This window comes from Corapipo altera, unplaced genomic scaffold (genome assembly GCF_003945725.1).
Source record: "Corapipo altera isolate COAL_440 unplaced genomic scaffold, ASM394572v1 51, whole genome shotgun sequence".
NCBI classification, from domain to species: domain Eukaryota; kingdom Metazoa; phylum Chordata; class Aves; order Passeriformes; family Pipridae; genus Corapipo; species Corapipo altera.
In genome coordinates, this window is record NW_020884892.1 from 52 (window position 1) to 15,069 (window position 15,018).

The 15,018-nt window shown below is 51.2% G+C and overlaps 1 protein-coding gene across 1 annotated transcript in view; it reads left to right on the forward strand.

Annotated features, from left to right (window-relative positions):
* Positions 1-563: 563 nt before the first annotated feature.
* PTP4A3 (protein tyrosine phosphatase type IVA, member 3) overlaps positions 564-15,018 on the forward strand; it is a 42,332-nt gene continuing 27,877 nt past the window's right edge. The window contains exon 1 of the mRNA XM_027645655.1: positions 564-722. The gene's annotated coding sequence lies outside the window, so the exon portion shown is untranslated. The remainder of the gene's footprint in view (positions 723-15,018) is intronic.

The following is a 15,018-nucleotide window of genomic DNA, read 5'->3' on the forward strand; positions in this document are numbered from 1 at the left end:
TCCTATTTCCCGTCTGATTTAACTCAAAATTAAAGGAGGGAAGCTACAGCTCGGGGGGGAGGCGGGTCACGCACACTGCTGCCCACCCGGCATACCCCCGTGGGGAGGCCACGCGCGATGCCGCAGTCCCCCGCCTTGTGGTTACATTCGGAGCATCCCACAGACCCCCATCCCAGCCCCGTGGGTGGGATGCGGCGCGGACACTGAGGGGGCTCCGCGGGGCCTCTCCACCCCTCCCGGCGCCGGACGCAGCACTCGGTGTCACCAGGGGCCCCAGGGGGGAAGTTCCATGCTCCATCCAGGCTGTCTGGACTCGCTATCCCCATGGATGTTTCGCACCTCTCCGCGTCAGACGGATGGGGCTGCGCTGGCTGCATCAGCTGCGGCAGGGACGGCCTCTCCCGGGGCATGTTCGGGACAGGCTTCCAAGGGAAGTGGTGGAATCACTATCCCTGGGAGTGTTCGGAAAGCGTGTGGATGTGGCACTTGGGGACATGGTTCAGTGGTGGACGTGGTGGTGCTGCTGCGCTGAGGGTTGGACTTGGTGATCTGGGAGGTCTTTTCCGCCCTTAATGATTCAGTGATTCGATATTTGAGCATGTCTCGTTAGGCTGACGAGCCTTTCGCTGGTGGGGGCTTGGGAATGCCAGTAGTTCCCATTCCCAGAGCAGGCAGGTCACCTATCAGGAGGACACCCCATGCCGTGCCTTTCTCTGCCGTAGGTAAGGTGCATTTTTGCATACAACGGGGATTACTAATCCAAACAATTAGCTGGAATCTGGCAAGTTTGTGCCGCTGCCAATTTCCAGTTAATTCAGTTACAGCTTCATCTTTCTGTGGAAAGGAGCTGAAACATAAACGAGGTGATCTCGCATCTGGAGCTGCTGGGTTGGGTTTATGTGCATCCTTCTGGCTCAAGGAGGATCAGCAAGAAAACTGAGCCTTCATGAAGTCGTGTATTTATTCCACAGCAATGGAAAAAGAGTAGTGGGGATAAACGGGGCTGGTGACTTGTTTGAATATGAAATATCATGAATCTCCCCTGTTATGAGCTGGATTTAAATCCCACTGTTACAAAAATGACTAATTTTTTTGTCATAGTGTATGTTTAAAATGTTGCAGGTGGATTTGAAGCTCAGGGCTTTGTGGACCCACCAATATTCTGCACCAATATTTATATACATCCAGGATGTATATACACTGTGTTGTCACTAGGCTTCAGAATTAACCTTCCAGATGCTGGCTAGTAGGGGTATAGTCCCCCACGGCTGCTTTTTGGGGATGTCAGGTGCTAGTAGCAAAGACCAAATTTGACACTTGTGCAAGGGAAGCAAGAGACTTTAACCTTTGGTAAGTGCTGCAATCTGAAATGTGTTCCTTTTGGGAACATTAATTTCCACAAGGCTGGAAATAGTTGTGTCACCAGCGTGCCACGAGCTGTCGCCCTGTTGGCTCTGCTTGTGGAGAGGGCTGCTTGCAGAAGCAAAAAGCTTTTGTTACAGCTGTTTTATTTTTGTATGTGCCTTGATAGCTCAAAAATCACTTGCCGGCTTCCAGTCAAGGCAATCCTGGCTGAGAAGCATCCGCTGGGATCGGCCTGTTAAGTGCATTTCTTTGATTTGACAGCAGAAGTGCCCATGGAAACGTCAAAAACCCCGACGTTTAGGCATGTTTCCAGCTTCATCCTCCCCTGCAAACCATGGAAATGAGTGGCTTGAAAGCCAACAGCACTTGATATTAAAATAGCAAACAGTAAACATGGGCTCCTATCAATAACTTTAATTATGGTTTGGGGTTTGTCTTAAATAGACACACGTTGCCATAGGGGATCAAAGTTTAGCATCCAGACGTGCTCAGCGGGGTGGTAGCGTCTTTGGACAGGGCGTAGTGTACTTTTATAGCATAAATTAAAATTAAAAAGGGTTTTAGCTGTGTAGCAGTGCTGTTGTGTAAGAAAGTTGCCAACTTTTGGGCTGAGACCGCGTGGTTTCTGGGCATCATGTGCCGTGGTGTGTTGGTGGATGGTGTTCCCGGGCGGCTTTGGATGGGGAGAGCGAGTTTTACCGCTCTGGGGCTGAACCCTGCCAGAGTTTTTCAGCCCTAAAACGAAGTGCAGAGGAGGCTTTGTGTGTGCCATGGGTAGCCAAACCGAAAGCAAAAATAAACACCCGCAAAAGCTGGTTTTTTTTTTTTTTTTTTGTCGTTGACAGAAAGGGAAAGTGCCGGTGCAGGGGTGGGCATGAAGTCCCGTGTTCGTTACGCTCTGAATCTGGAAAATACATATTGTGGCACATGGCAGTGGCATGCATGGCTCATTTTTGCATCTTCTCTTTTTCCCTTCTGATTTAACTCAAAATTGAGGAAGGGAAGCAGCACCCATCGGCCTGTTGTATGTTCATTTTTGCCAAGTTACGCCACTTTGCGAACATGAGACGCGGCCGGATTCCTGTGGCAAGGAGCCCTTAAAATTTCAACAGCTCTACCTATAAATACAGTCGCCGTGAAAGGCAGTCCAGCTTTACAAGAAAAAAAAGGCAACCACACTCTTTTTTTAGTCCCACTGTATCTGCCTGACTTTAGTGCCATGCGGTGCATCTCTAGCTGGGTGGTGAAGTCGAGGCAGCATGGAACATTCAGTCTCCTAATTCCTCTTGCTAATTTACATGAGGAATGAGTGCAAGCAGAGAAAAAAAATTCGTTTTAGTTGTCCTGGAGGTTTTTGGAGTTGGGATGGTGAGGTTGGGTCTGTGCAGCCTCATGGCCTTTGCAGAGGGACCTTTGGTGATTGCTTGGTCGCGGTGAGTCCCCAGAAGCTGCTGCGGGGCAGTGTAGGATGGAGTCTAAAGCATCCCTTTGATGCAAAGCATGTCCCAGGTGAAAATTAAAGGGAAAAAAATAAATAAAGAAAGAAGCTGGCTGCCACCTTGCCCCAGAGGTGTCTGGGCTCACCCACTGTTCTCTGATGCAACCTCAACTGCCCAGGGAGCTCGGGGGCTGTTTTTGGACATGCCCAGGGTTGCCCAGGGACAGGCTGGGTACAGAATGTTCTTGGCACTCCTCCACGCCACTGGGAACCCCCACCAGCCCCAGATGGATGCCGTGGGGAGGTGGCCACTGTGCACATCCTGGTGGAGAGGACAACACTACCTGCAGGGCTGGGATTTAGGTGGAGAAGCTGCCAGGGAGGGTGGTTTTGCAGCGTAGCGATGCTTTTCAACCTTTGTAGCCAGAGCAGCTTCGGCGTGGAGCCCTAGGTCACCTTGCAGTGCCAAAACCTGCTGGGTACGGTTGGGATGGGGCATGGGCTGGGAGGCGTGCGGGGGTGGGGCGGGAGAGCTCTCCGCGGCGAAGTGCTGCGTGTGCAGTTGGGCGAAGTGCTGAGCCCGGGCTGCGCGGGAGCTGCAGACAGGCAGCGCACGTGACGTCTGAATTTCAGGGGATTGCTGGACCGCTCTGCCAACAGCCTCTCGCGGCTCATCTCCTGCGATATCGCTGCTTTTCCCACCACCACCATCCTCCCTTTTTTTTTTTTTTTTTGGTCTTTGTATTTCCTTTCCACTTCCCCACCCTGCCTGATTTCCAAGCCGAAGCAGGAGGGATGAACGCGGAGGGTGGCTGCAGCTGCACAGGGTTTGTATCCCAATGGGTTCCTGGAAGGCAAGTTTTTTTGTTGTTGTTGTTGTTGTTTTTCAGTCTTAAAAATATTTTTACAGCAAGTGTCTCGCATCGGGGCTGTTTGGATGTCAGGTTTAGTTTCCCATGACATGGAGTGATTAGAGGAGGGAGGGGAAGGAGGGGCTGGATGCTGGTTTACATGCAGTTCTCTCTGCAGAGGTACCATTGCCTATTGATGGTAAATGTGTTCCCTCTCATCTCTGCGATAGTTCTCAGAGATTTCCTCTTTTACGTCACTGCAGTTAATAAGATGTTTAACTTGGGAGCTGGGGGCGATGTGGCGTGTTATCGTGTTGCAAGGAACACTGGGGATGACGAGTTCCCGCACAGACTTGTGCTGGGGAAGATCGTATCAATGCTGTGAAGAACAGCTGGGTTTGGAGTCAAACCACTGCCTTTCACCCTTAATGAACCTGACCTGGCTGCATCTCACTCTTTTTTATTATGACAATGATTATTATTTCCCTTCTAATACTAAGAGAGGCAAATCAGTCCTGTCTGTCTGCTGCATTGTTGGAGTCAAGGGTCCACCTTGATTTCATTGAGCAGATTGTGTCTGCCTGGCTGGGCTTTGGCTCTTTTTTTCCCCCTTTTTGGGGACCCCTGAAGCATTTCATGAGGGTACTTGATGACTTTTTTGTGGTGACATTGAGATGATGCTACAGGTGCAGTGGCTGCAGAGCCAGAACCTCTCCAGGAAAGTCCTTGACTGTGTGTTTTGAGTCCCATTCATGTCACTAGTTGATTTTAAGTTAAGAAAGCATTGCTGTTGGACACGCCTTGACCAGGAATAGCCTCCCTGCTGCCACAGTTTGCCAGGCCAGCTCATCGAGAGCGGGCGAGTTGGTCAATAAACGCTCCGAGCGGCACCCTTGGGAGCTGTAAACCAAAATGGGAACACTTATGTCCTTCAACCCCTCCTTCCTTGCCAAGTTGTTTTCTTCCCCCATCTCCTTCTCCAAACTGCCACTCAAACCCTCTCATTTCTGCTGTGTTTTTCCACAAATGTCTTTTGAGCATGACAGCAGGGAGAAGAAAACCGGCACAGGGCCACGGGTGCCACACCATGGGGGGCTGATGCCTGTCAGCCCAACCCTTGCCTGTGGCTTTGGGGGCCCCTTTGTTTTGGGTGACTTGGCAGCTGCACGTGGGTTCACATCTGGCAGCATTTGGGCTTGGAACTGCCTCTGTCTGCCACTAGACCCATCCCACCTGCCTGCATCTCTTCCAGGGCTACCACTTCATCTCCAGGGCTTGAGTCAGGTAGCCCAGGCACAGTGACCAAGATGTCCCCATGGAGGTGTGGAAAGGGGAAGGGCTCCATAACGCTCTCAGGGCAATGGGGACATAGAGGGTTTGCAGGTAGAGCAGCTACAGCTCTGGTGGTGGCATTTTCCAACCTTCCAGCAGCACCTGTGACTCGCAGTCCTGCCAACACTTAAGTGCTGACTTGCCGTCAGTGATTTTGCTCAATAACTCTTTTCTTTTTAAGACCAAAATGCTTCTTAAAAAACAACGTACCACCGGCACATTGGGATGTTGACTTGGTTTTTGGGAGATTCACAGCCTCCCAGCTCAACTTTTGCTCCAGGGAAGAAGCAACATGGTTGGATGCAATTTTCATCCCTCGTGGGAACAGGGTCTTGAAAAATAACCCTACCACATCCCAGCTCACGCCCTCACACTGCTGGATGTGGGAGTTAATTTTTCTTGCTCCTGCCATGCAGAACAGCCCCTCTCTGTGCTTTTGTTGCAACCTGGGACAAGGGGAATTTCGGGTGCAACTCCAGGCTGTGCTGGCTCGGCACATGTCCCCGAGCTGGGTGGCTGCCCAGGGCCCCCTTCACGTGAACGGGGTCAGCAGCTGGGAAATTGCAGAGCAAAGTGCCTCCCTGGTAATTCCCAGCTGCCGTTAAAGCGGCTTTAAAATAAATTCCCTCAAAGAGCAATTCCAAGTATTTGAGGGTTTGAACTTTTCCGGAGAAGGGTTTGGGAGCTGCCGGCTACTGCGCTGCACCCTGGCATGCCGGGGAAAGGCGCCAGGGAAATTGCCCTCATTATCCCAACATCTAGAAAACACTTTTTTTAATGTCTATATGATGTTTGTTTATTAGCTGCGTGTGCAACACAATGGTTGGAAATGGGGCACTGCTGGAAGCAAAGATTGCTTTAAATTGGGAAGGTGGGTGGCTAAGCAGTGTCCTGGGCTGGAGGCAATGCCCAGAGACCCTCACTGTGCCATCATACCTGACCACCAGTGCTTACCCAGGGGTGCAGCCCAGCCGAGTGCCCCTCACCGCACATTCCTCATCCGGCTTTGCTTGGTAACGTGGGCACAACAGAAAACAAACTTTGCAGCAAGCTTTGCTCTCCCAGAGCCCCTGAAGCTTGCTTAAAAAAAAAAACCAAAAAAACAAAAACCAACTTTGGAGCAATGTGGTCTTTTTTTTTTTCTCATGCTTATGAAAATTCTCATACCAAACCAGTAACCTCCTCTGCCCCCGGTTCATTATTTTTTAAGGTGGCGTTAGGGGGCATTTAAGGGAAGGCTTGTCTCAGCCTCTGTGTCCCCTTCTCTCCTACATCCCATCATGGCAAATTACAGCTTCATCTGTGCTTGTGTGACAGGCACTAAAAGTGGGGAGGTTTGGTCAACAAACAGGAAAATTAATCCCATCCCTGAAAGGCCCTGGATGTGCCTGTGCTGGTGCTCCCCAGGGTGCTGCATGTCTGGTGTACGGGAATGGTCACGGGAATGTCCCCATGAGGCTGGGTACCCCGAGCAGAGGACAGCCAAGCTTTTCCCTGCAGGGACAGTGCTGGGCTCCTGCCCAAGTCCCCTCTCCACTGGGCCCTGGCACCAGTGCAAGAGCAGCCAAGCTGAAGGCTGGTAATTAAACCCATGATCCAGGTCACTCCTGCCCCTCTCAGTGCCCCAAAGGATAGGAATGCTGATAGCAGGACTGCATCCAGGCAGGGATATTACACCTCTATGAGCTCATTCAAGGAGCTTAGGAATGAACTGAGTAGTTTAGTGTAAAACTGCCCTAGAAAACCCATTGCAGTGGGGAGTTTGTCCCCACACACCCTTCATTGCCATGGCTAAGCTGTTCCCAGCTCAAACCCATTTTGTTTGTGGGCTGTCCTTTGCTCTGGCAGCTCCTTAATGAACTTTCTATCATGTATGTGATTTTAAAATATTTCTCTTTTCTGTTGTGGACATGACAGAGCTGTCTCCTGAGGTGGTAGAAAATACATCTTGCTTCTTAAGGTCAGGTTGGGAAACCTGCACATGGCACAAGGAGGTTTGCTGTGGATGGAACAACACCAGGTGCAGACCCAGCCCAAAGTCGCGTCCACTGGACCACACACTTAGCTCCCTTTTTTCTTCCTTTCCTCCAAAACTAATCCCTCCAGCCCCTTAGGCTTTTTTGTTGTTGTTGTTGTTGCTCCTCTCTGAATTCCTTCTAATTTACAGGCTCACTGCCAGCATCCAACGCGCTATAAAAAGGGGACTTGTTCTTCAAGCTTCCCTCCGGTACGCAGCGTTTGCACAAATAGCAACACGCTTGACAAGTAGGTCTGATTCCCCCTGCTATTACCCAAATGCTTGTAGGGTGCTTGGGGAGTAGAGCCGCTGTCTTAAGACAAGCCAAGTTTAATTTCACATAGGGCCCCGAGCCCAATTCCCAGCCGGTGTTTAAGCTCCTGTCAACTGGAAGAACGGTACCTTTTTATTTTCCTCCCCATGCAACTCTCTCCAAGAGCAAGTAGATGTGGTTTGCACCCCTCTGTACCTCACCAGCACAGGTACAGCTGCCACATGGGATGGCTGTGGCAGAAGACCCATGTCCTGCTGAATCCAGCCCCAAGGCCACCATCGATTTTTGGCTGGTCCCCCCCCCCACCGTTACAAGCAGCCTCGACACAAACCCCCTGCCAGTTTCCTTCTTAAAACTAATGAGCCGTTTGACCCTGGCAAGTCCTCCGGGAAAGCTGTTGCCAGAGCCTTGCTGCTCACACGGATACAAACTGCTCTCGTTTCCAGCTGAAATTTATTTGTGGATGACTCGTACCCATTTGGCCTTGTTCTTCTTGTACCCGCACTGGCTTTTAGCTCAGATGGCTCTTTTCCCTGCTCTGGTGTTTATCCTCTGGCAGGCTGTGCCAAGAGCCCTGGGTCTGCCAACCTAAATAACCCCAGAGCTCCTGGTTGAGGGTGGATGGAGGGGATGTAAGGGCATCTAGGCTTCCTCATTCCAGCAGTGGAGACAGCACCAGTAACTCCATCTGGAGCCCACCCTCCCACTGACTAGGGAAAATCCACTGTGCTGCCTCTGGACATCCTCACCAGGGACGGTCCCATCCTGCAGAAGGACCTGCACTACTAACAAAGGCGCTCAGATTTGAACCTGTCATCTAATTTCAGTAGCACACTTCTCTTTTGTGGAGCAAAAGCTGTCTGGGCAGAAGATCAGCTGCATCAGGTCCTGATGCAGCCTTCAGCAACACCCTTCCCTCTTGTTTTGGGTAGCACTGGGGCTCACAGTCCTACCTGTGCTAATCTTGTGCTAATCTCAGCCCTGGTCTTGTGGAGCAGAGGTTTCCAGGCACTTTGCTCAGAGGCTGAAGTGGATTTATAACATTAAAGTTCATCAGTGCAAAATACACACATGGCTCCTTACTACTGCTCCCCTTTTGGGGTTCCTGGACCATCCAGGATGGTATGGGAAGAGCTGTGAGGTGTTTGCTCTCCCCCCAGGATGGTAATTTCCCACTTTGGGGACTCATTTCCCCCATACTTTTTGCAGCTGCATCTTTACCATGGGTTTTCTTTGCAGGTTGATGCCTTTTATGTGCTTTCTTTTGAAGCTCTGTGCTTATTCCCAGTGATGCTGAGGTGCTGGTTTTATCCATCTTGATTTAGACCCCTTCCTTGTCTTTGACAGGCAGAACTCAGCTAGTTCCTTTGATGGAAGGAGTGATGCTCCGGGTGCCATCATTCACCAGCTCCTTATTTCCTCTAAGTTTTCCTCTAGTTACAAATTCATTTTTGTTTACTTTTTTTTTCATCCCACCTAATCTAAACTGTATCAGCGTGTGTCCATTTGAGGCAGGATTTTATATCCCCCTGCAGTGTCCTTCCATCATTCCATGCCCTCATTAAACCACACATAAATTGGCATCATCGAGGAGGAGCTGGGCTCTGCAGTTATTAGCACGATTATTCTTATCTTTCCCAGTTTCCAGCAAAACTGCTGGGCTGTTGTAACAAAATTCCCCCTAATGCTCATCTGGGCTTTCGGGGAGAGCGATGCTGATGCAGCACCGAGCATCAGCAGCAGATACAAGCAGGAAACCAGCAGACCCCATCATATCTTTCCATGTTAAGTGATTTTTTGACCCCAAGCTCCTCTTCTCCAGGCCATGGTTATTTAGTACATCGCGCTGGGCATTAACTTTCCATCCTGAATCTTTTCTGAGCAGCTCGTGGGCTCCTTTGCAGCTGCAGCATCCTGCGCTTGCCGGTGGTATCGCTGCTGTTGCTTTTTGCATCGTGTTTTCTCACTGTCTAAACCAGCATCCACAGCCTCCAACACTTACAGTGGGTGCAGCTGGGCGTTTTCTCTCTGGAATCGATTTTCCTTGTTCCTCTCTCCCCGTTTATTTGGTTTCTCACTGTATTTAAAGCTAGGAGAGTCCAGTGTGTGTTTTGCAACCTTCTGCTCCTGTTATTCATTTCTTAGAAACTAAGGGGAAGGAACCACAAGCAATAACGAGCTCGAGGTTTGAGGACTGGCTGTTTTATTAGTCAAAACTAGAAATGCAGTGACTGAAGAGGGCAAGAGGAAATCCTCGCTGCAGATGTACCTCATTTAAGTTTAGGCTCGTGTAGGTCAAATTTTGGGGGCTGTGGATTTCCTCCTGCTCCACTTTTAGATGGAGCTGTTATCACTGCCATTACTGCAAAAAGCATCTTAGTTTTTTGCCTTTTGCACCTCAGTTTTGGGCCCCCCAGGCTGGCTTTCCTGCACCGTGCCTGTCTGACACTGGGGGAGCAGAGGTGCCCATTTTAGCACCATCATGGCACCTCTTGCAGTGGGATTGCACGTGGCTGGTGGCAAGTGAGTGGCCATAAACCAGTCCCAAGGGTCCAAATCGTGTCAAGGAGTCTGAGACTGGCCATCAACTGCCAGGAAGAGAGGATGAGGAGCAGCAGGGTGGCTCAGATGCCAAAGCCAAAGACACTCTGAAGCCCAAAAAGGACAAAAATAGGCAACTGGGTCATTCAAGAGGGTTTGAGGACTGTTTAAGATCTTCTCCCTCGGAAGCAGCAATTACCAGATGAAAGGGAATGTCTTCAACCAGGCATTTTGGAGCATCTGGTTTGTGTTTGGTGCTTGGGGAAGCAGGGAAGGCTGGAAGGCTGCTCACTGGGTTGGTGGCTGGGCGAGGCAGAGTGTCCTTCAGGGGATACAGCTGGTGGCTTACGAAACACATTTGACACCAGGCGCAATTTCCACATCTCTTCTCCCTTTTGGACTGCATTGTCAATAACTTTTCAAAGTGTTAACTCTGGGCATGAGCTGGATTTCTGCTTGCAGGAGGGTGAGGAGCCATCTCCATGCAAAGTGGCGAGTAGGGGGATGCCCACGTGGTTTTCTTTTTAGGTTTTGCCCCTCCTCACTGCAGAGGAGGCATTGGCATGTAATTACTGCCAGCTTTAATCCAGCCAGACCAACTGCCTTTCTGGCAAACACAAGTACAATAGGAGCCAAAGGTTATTGCATGCCCTAAATAAAACCATTGCAGCCTTGGGGCCTCACCCAAGCCCAGACCGCAAAGCATCCGAGACCGGCTCCGTTCAGTTTTCCTGAGCCCAGAAGAGTTGGTTTGATGGCAGTGACCCATAATTTGTTTTTTCTTATTTTCCTTCTGCCACCTGCATGCTTGTGGCCACCGGGGCACCTGCCAGGAGCAGCACATCTGGACAGTGTTAGCGAGCCCACCACGGGGTGTGCTTGGTTCAGGGTTTTCCTTGCTAAAATCATTAGTGGCTTTAATTGAAAGCAGAGGTGGGTGAAGGCACGTCCCACAGACGTGCACCACGGCTTGCACGGCTCAGCCCAGCACGTGGCTGTGACCAGGGGCCTCACAAACGACAGCCAGATGCAACCCAGTGTCCTGCCATCCATGGGATAGATGGAGATATCAGGCACCACCCAAGGTCCCATGTGGCCTGGAGGAGCCACCCAGGAGCCAGTGCATCCCATCAGGCTTTTCTCCCAGCTACTGTTCCCTACTGGGATTTACACTGAAATCTGAAGAGTTTAACTTTCTATCCCTGAGCAAATACAGCCCAAAGTGATCCAAATGCATGACCTCACTCAGATCTCAAGAAGAGGTAAATATTGCGTCACACTGAGCATGCTGTATCCTTTGCCCCAGTCTGAGATGCTCTGCCCTGCTGCAAGGACAAACCAGGCCAGGGAGGAGGTATGTGGTGGGAAAGGCTTTCTCCTCACCTCGCAGTGTAATTATTGGTGTCTCGTGTCTGCAATGTGATGGACACTGGTCCTGCCCCCATGCAAGGCTGCTCTGGCTTCTGGCATCCCCGCAGAGCTGCCAGCAGGGAGGAATTGCGTTTCACAATTCCAGGCTCCCACAAGATTACTGGAGGGAGAGGAATGTGCTGGAGAAAATATCCCAACTGCTGTTAAAAGGCACAGCTTTCCCTGCCCCTCTCTGGGTCAGCCATTCCTCCACCACACCAGACACCCTCCTCCAGCTGGCAGCACCCACTGGAGCCAGCATAGTGTCACCTCCCCATATCACCCTGGGGTTCGTTTGCCCTCCTGGCCTCCCCTTTATGTGCAAATAATTGCAACTGTGATAAGCAGGCTCTTTTATGAAGAAGCTCTTTGCTTTTCCCTGGAGCTGCTCCTGGGACAGAGCTCAGTCACTTTATATCTGGACAATAAATCTCCAGGCTCTCCAGGGCACACCCTCCACACAAGGCAGTAATGGGCCTGCCAGATGCTGTTCTGTCTGGGTGAAGAGCACGCCAGCCAGTTGCAGCATCTGTAAATCATTTGCCAGGAGAACCCAGGCAGTGTAGGAGTCTCAAGCTGAATCTCTTTTGGCCAATCTTTTCTAATCACGGTGAAGGTTTCTGTGCTACCCAGAGCACAAACATCTGTAGGCTGCAACAGCCTGTGGTCCCAGGGTGAGAGATACATCCCACACGTCTCAGGAGGAAGGTGGAGAAATCTTTCTCCTTGGTTCTTCTGCTTCTGAAAGGCATGAAATCCTCACCAGGCCAAGGCTAAGGTATTCCATTTCCCTGATCCTACTCTTTGCGTCTGCTGTTGCTACAAAATGCTGTGAGCATCAGATGATGAGGTGTGGTCCTAGGCAGTGGAAAGTACTGGAGGGCAGTGGAAAGTGCTGGGGAAGCTTGAACTGGTTTGATGTTCAGTCATTTCCTGGGTGATGGGACATGGACAAGGCTGAAAGTGGGGATGGCTTTCTCCGATGTGCCTTCCCTGTTGAGTCTTCTTTTGGGGCTCCACAATCCTAGTCCATGCGTTTTGCCTCCAGCAAGTAGAACGCCTACAAGTTCTCTGCAGAAGATCTTGTTGCATATGGGGATGATGGTCAGGCTGTTGCACTCACTCTGGTTTCTCTCACAGGCTAATTACAAGCCTCTTGGCCTCTCTTAGGTGGCTTTGGGAACTCTCTACCTCTCTGGCTCCGGTGCTGGGGAGCCCTGGCCACAACCATCAAGTCTTTCCCTGACTTTTAGAAAGCGGTTGCACTTCTTGTGTGTCTTTTCATTGCCGGAAGCTGGTAAGTGGACAGATCCCACACAAATAAACTTCTCAAGGGCAGAGAGTCAAAATATCCCTGGGCTTGTTTGGTGGAAAAAGGTTAACCAGCGTGAAGTCTATGAATTGCCGCTGACCCGACTTTGTTGACAAAATACAGTGTTATTAATTGGAGTTGCAGGCAAACTGCCTGGGGATATTTAGAAGGAACTTTTCCATCACGAGGGCCAAAATCTCCCTGGGAGAATATCTAACTGGGCTCTTCGGAGATGCGCCTCAGGCTTGGCCATGGCTCTGATCTGGGGTTTTGTTGCTGAGGATAAGGTGTGTCAGTCTCCCACAGTGGCCATGGGACTGTAGGGATTCACTGGCAGCAGAGCTGCAACAGAGAAGGAGGAGGCCACCAGGTGACATCAGGTGACTCATTTAGAGCAAGCCTAAAAGGCCTCTGTTGATCTAATGGGAGGTATCCCTGCTCATTGCAGGGAGGGCAGACTAGATGACATTTAAAGGTCCTTTCCAACCTAAACCATTCTGTGATTTTTATGACTCTAACAAGGCTTCTGGGTCCCTAAATTGAGGTTTCTGCTCTCAAGCTGAGTCCTACCCACAGCATCATTGCCTGGGCAGGAGCAACAGCTTCATGGTGAACGTGAAGTTCAGGAGTGTGACCTGTGCTGCTCCCAGCATGGTCCTAAACCCCAGCAGCTGTTCACTGCTGCATTGACATCCATGACACTCCCTGTCACCCTGGTGGCTTATTTTAGACGGTGGCAGGACTGTGGTCTGTACATGTCCCTGGGTGCCATCGCAGCATTTCAAACCAGAGAGGAGCCGCCGCCGTGGCAGCTCCAGAGCCGGCTGCTCCTGTCACGGCTGGCAAGTTCCTTCACAGCCTCTCACGGCAGTGCGTGACGAGCAGCTTGCTTCCCTCGGCCTGGGAGCGAGCAGAACACCCGCGTTGGCGCGGGCCCAGCGCAGAAGCTGTGGGAATCCTCCTTGACAGCGTGACAGCGAACAATCTTCTCGAGCCGGGCCGGAGCTGGGAGGCTCTCTCAGAGGTAAAACCCATACTGGTGCAGGAAGAGCTCGCCTTGGGCTGTGAGGTTTCCTGCACCTGTGTGACTGAGTGTGCCAGAAAGCACCCTCGGTGCGTGCCAGGGTGGTGGAAATTTAGCTGTCAGTGCACAAAATGTGCCGGTGCGTGTCCTGATGTGCTTTGAGGAGGGGGGTAGCATCTGGTGGAGGTGGGCAAAAGGGCTGTGCCCTCTCCTCAGTTTCCCTGAAAGCTGACAGTAACCTCCCAAGTAAGGTCAGCCATGTTTAGGTGGAGCGTTGTATGGGTGAACTCTGCACCTCAAGGGCTACCAGGTCCCTGTAGCCCACAGGTGAAGCCTCCTCTCCTGGGATGCTCAGCCTTGCCTGTTTCAAGTTGGAAGAGCCAGTGGGAGCGAGATCCATATGCCTGTTTCTGCTGGGCTGCCTCTGGACATGTTCTTGCCCGGGGTGAAGTGGCTGCAGGGGTGGAGGGTCCATCGAGGCTGGAGTTCAGAGCAGCCTGACCGTTCTCTGCAGAGCAGCCGTGGCAGGCAGCCCACGTTTCACAAGTGGGGTTTTCCCATCAGGCTCTCCAGCTGCTATAAATAACAGGAAACGTTTTGTCGTTTTCTGCTCCAGAGAAGGTCAGGGGCTGGATTCTGGTCTTTGGAGCTTTAATAAGGTTGGAGATTTATGCAGTGTACCCAGAAGTCCCCCGAGACAGTCTGCCTGAGGCTGTTTGGCTCCTTGGGTGGAGAAGTCCTGAATGCCAGCCTTTGACAAAGTTACCTTAGCCACCCTTTGTGAGATGTCAGGTCCTGCTAAATCCTTAACGTGCTCTTCATCTGCGGATGTTAACTCTTGGATTGCTGCCACACCAGCTCACGAGAGATTTGAACCATCCTCTTATCTGTGGTAGGAAAAGCTTCCACCGTGGATCCCAGGATGGATAGACACAGGGACACCAGCCAGTGGTCTCTTGAGCTTACTGGGAGCTCATCTTCATGGAATCATAGAATCTGCCCTCATGAGAGCCCACCTGGAGTACTGTGTCCAGGTCTGGGGTCTTTAAGCACAAGAAACCCATGAATCTGTTAAAGCAGGTCCAGAGGAAGCCACAGAAATGATCAGAGGGCTGGAACACCTCTCCTTGCAGTTTACTTGGCTTGTGCTTGCAGCAGGGTGGAAACCCAACAAATCAAGTGGGAAGATCCATCCTCAGGACTTTGCTCAGACATCTCCACAGCTTTTCTGGGTCATGGAGAGCCACAAGCACCAGGTCTGTGCCGCCTGTCGCCCCAGCATCCGCCCAGGGAGGAGGCAGAGCCTCTATCTGTTGCCTCTCCCATTTCCCCAGCAGATGCAGGAATGCTTTGATGTCCTCTTCCCAGCGCCCAGCCCCAGGATTAACCACCAGTCAGACCCCTGTACTGCCTCCAAATAAATCTCCTTAACTCAGACAAGCCCTGCTCAGAGG